This window comes from Scyliorhinus torazame, chromosome 1, assembly GCF_047496885.1.
Source record: "Scyliorhinus torazame isolate Kashiwa2021f chromosome 1, sScyTor2.1, whole genome shotgun sequence".
Lineage (NCBI taxonomy): Eukaryota > Metazoa > Chordata > Chondrichthyes > Carcharhiniformes > Scyliorhinidae > Scyliorhinus > Scyliorhinus torazame.
This window is the reverse complement of record NC_092707.1, coordinates 394,518,704-394,521,908: the sequence shown is the minus strand read 5'-3', so window position 1 is coordinate 394,521,908 and position 3,205 is coordinate 394,518,704. Positions and strand designations below refer to the sequence as shown.

General features: G+C 46.1%; 1 non-coding gene across 1 annotated transcript; it reads left to right on the top strand.

Moving 5' to 3' along the window:
* The first annotated feature begins 556 nt into the window (after window positions 1-556).
* On the top strand, window positions 557-805 carry LOC140430798 (small nucleolar RNA SNORA53). Its single transcript, XR_011949548.1, has one exon. It is a non-coding gene; the product is annotated as a small nucleolar RNA SNORA53 (small nucleolar RNA).
* Window positions 806-3,205: the final 2,400 nt, after the last annotated feature.

Below are 3,205 nucleotides of genomic sequence, written 5' to 3'. Positions count from 1 at the left end.
CATACTCGTGTAAGCTGAGTTTCTGAAAGGGAATTTCAGCCAAAAAGCAGGGGGTCGACCTCGACAAGAGTAATGGTTTTGAGGGGTTGAAATCCACTCTTTACTGGGGCGCCCATGGTGGCGCAGTGGTTAGCAATGCTGTCTCACGGCGCCGAGGACCCGGGTTCGATCCCGGCTCCGGGTCACTGTCTGTGTGGAGTTTGCACATTCTCCCCATGTCTTCGTGGGTCTCACCCCCACAGCCCTAAGATGTGCAGGTTAGGTGGATTGGCCACACTAAATTGCCCCTTAATTGGAAAAAACAAACAAACTCCACTCTTTACCATCGTCCCGCTGTCTATTTATGGTGGCACGTCAGTTGGTCACAGAGTTGCAATGGCCATAAGACCATAAGACATAGGAGAAGAATTAGGCCACTCAGCCCATCGAATCTGCTCCAGATGCTGTTCCCACCAACCCGCCCCCAAAAGGAGCCAAAAAGTATTTTTATTATTCTGCGCAGGCACAAGGACAGGATTGCTAATAGTTGGAGATTTGGTAGGGGCAGTTATTTAAAAAATCTCTTCTTAGATACACCTCTGGGATATATCTGTCATGCCTTGCTGGTAGATCTTTTTGCATCCTGGTGTTGGCTCCTAAGTGTGCTGGCAGGTGACATTCATCAGCTTTAGTGGCTGCTCAAAGCTGCTTGAGTTATTAGAGTGTTAAAGTAATATACCTGCCCGGTAGCACCTCTGTTCTGATGTGAATAACCTGTTACTCGAGGCTGTTTCTGCTATCAGAGCTTTGCTGCTGTGTGGGCACATTTAGAAAAAATCCATCTGGTTTAAATATTGCAATGAAATGTGAGATGTTTGCAAGCCTGCGAGGGAGTGGGTTTGCAACAGAGCGAGTTTGAACGGGTAGAAAGACTTTGGATTTTCTTGGCCAAAAGTCGGGGGTCGACTTATACACGAGATCGAAAATGCCTCGTTTATATATGGTTAATCTCCTCCGTGAAGCACAGAAATGGTGTCTACAAAGAAGAACCTGGTTTCCCTCGTCCCCTAGAACGACTCAGTCTGGCTTTTGGATATTGGGCTTTTAACCGCAGCTAATAAGCTGAGGCATCTTTCTATTTCGTGCCAAGATATGTTTTACTTAGATGTAGGATATTGAAAAATAAAATAGGTGAGCAGCCATTTTGCTCTGTGTTTATTCATTCTGACACATTTAGAGCGGTGCACTCAACCTGGGAGGACGATTGAAATGAGGATCAAAAAAGAAGGTTCATTCAAGTTGTGGTGTTCTTAATGTTGCTTATTTCAGGATGGTTGGCGTAGTGTTCACAAAGACCACAAAATAGCTTGAATTTCAACAAAGCTATAAATTTATTAACACTACTAATTTGGATTTGACCCGTACTCCTAAAGAATACACAGTTGATTATTAACATTTAAACTACACTCATCTACACCTAATCATAATACTGATAGAAACTATGATCTGCTCTCACTCACACTAATTGCACTTCTGACTCTCTCTAGCCAACTCCTGCACACACTCCCCCAAAAAGCATAGTATCACTGCCTTATATAGTTGTAACGGTAGCTCCCTCTAGTGGCTACTCTAGACACTTCATTAACCCTTGCAGTTCTTACAGTTATGATAATGCCACACAAGTCCATCAAATGCCCACGTGAAGAGCTAACCAACTAATTTCCTTGAAGAGGTTGGTGCCTCCTCCTCGGTTGAGGATCTTGTGCTCTACCTGGATGCAACTTCACCTGATTGTTCACCTCCAGTGCGTCCCTCAAATGCTCATTATTCATGTGCGTGTCTCCAGGATGTTGCCAGGGCTTCTGGGTAGTTCCAGCATTCTCTGCTTTTCTTTCAGATTTCCAACATCTCTGGCACTTTGGTTTTTTGCCTGATTTATAAGCATTTGTTTCATAACGCATGATCATTCCAGTAATAGTTTAGATCTGGGCTATTTTCAAGTCTACATTTAGCAGATTAAATAAAAAGCCATCAGGATTCTGAAATTCTAGGAATATTCGGTGTTTCTTTGAAGAACTTGATGACTTTCACGACCTTCCTGGATTTGGCAATATTTAGTGGAAGCACAGCCAGGCTCCTTGCCAAGAGCTTTGCTAAGATTTGAAGCTTGACATTGAGCATTGAAGTTGGATGGTACAGACTGGCCCAGTAGGGGGAGGAAGCAATCAGATGCTTTCCTATCTAAGTCAGTAGGGTGTCTGAATTTGCTCATTCGACTGGGTTCATGAAACCTCTTTTTTTTCTCCGTGATGTGGGTATATTCCACTTAAAATCAATAAATGGTTGTAGATAAGATCCACGTTCCACTCCCTGGAAGGGCAGTGGGAGCAGATTAAACAATAATTTTCAAAATGGACTTTGGAGATATACTGGAAAAGGAAACATTTAGGAAAAGTAAGCAACTAGCAACCCAGCGGACGGTGTTGTGGAGCAGTGGTAGCATCCCTACCTCTAGGTTCAAGTCTCAGTTCGGAACTTGATGGAAGGGGCGGCACGGTAGCACAGTGGTTAGCACTGTGGCTTCACAGCGCCAGGGACCCAAGTTCGATTCCCGGCTTGGGTCACTGTCTGTGCGGAGTCTGCACGTTCTCCCCGTGTCTGCGTGGGTTTCCTCCGGGTGCTCCGGTTTCCTCCCACAGTCCAAAGATGTGCGGGGTTAGGTGGATTGGTCGTGCTAAATTGCCCCGTAGTGTTCAAAAGTTAGGCGGGGTTGCTGGGATACGGGGGTAAGGTGGGGGTGTGGGCTTAGGCAGGGTGCTCTTTCAGGGGTCGTTGTAGACTTGATGTGCCGAATTGCCTCCTTCTGCACTGTGGTTTCTATGTGATTTCTATGAAGTAATGTGGCTGAAGAGATTGGTGGTCAGCCTGTAAATCCTTCCTGATGGAAGGCGGGAAAGAGACGGAGAGTTTCCTGGTCGGTCACATTGCGGAAGGCAACAGCAAACCACAGCGGTACTTTGGCAAGAATAACCATGGATCCATCGAATGGAAACCCAAGGTTGTCAATGCCCCCTTCAGTCATCGCATCCGGGGCAGGAGGAAATCCAAGGGCCCGGGCTCAGCTCGTCTCAGTAATGGTGACCATGCCAACGATCATCAATTGTCGTAAATGCCCACCTGGTTCACTCATGCCCTTGACGCGCCATTGCCCCTCTGGCATGGCTGA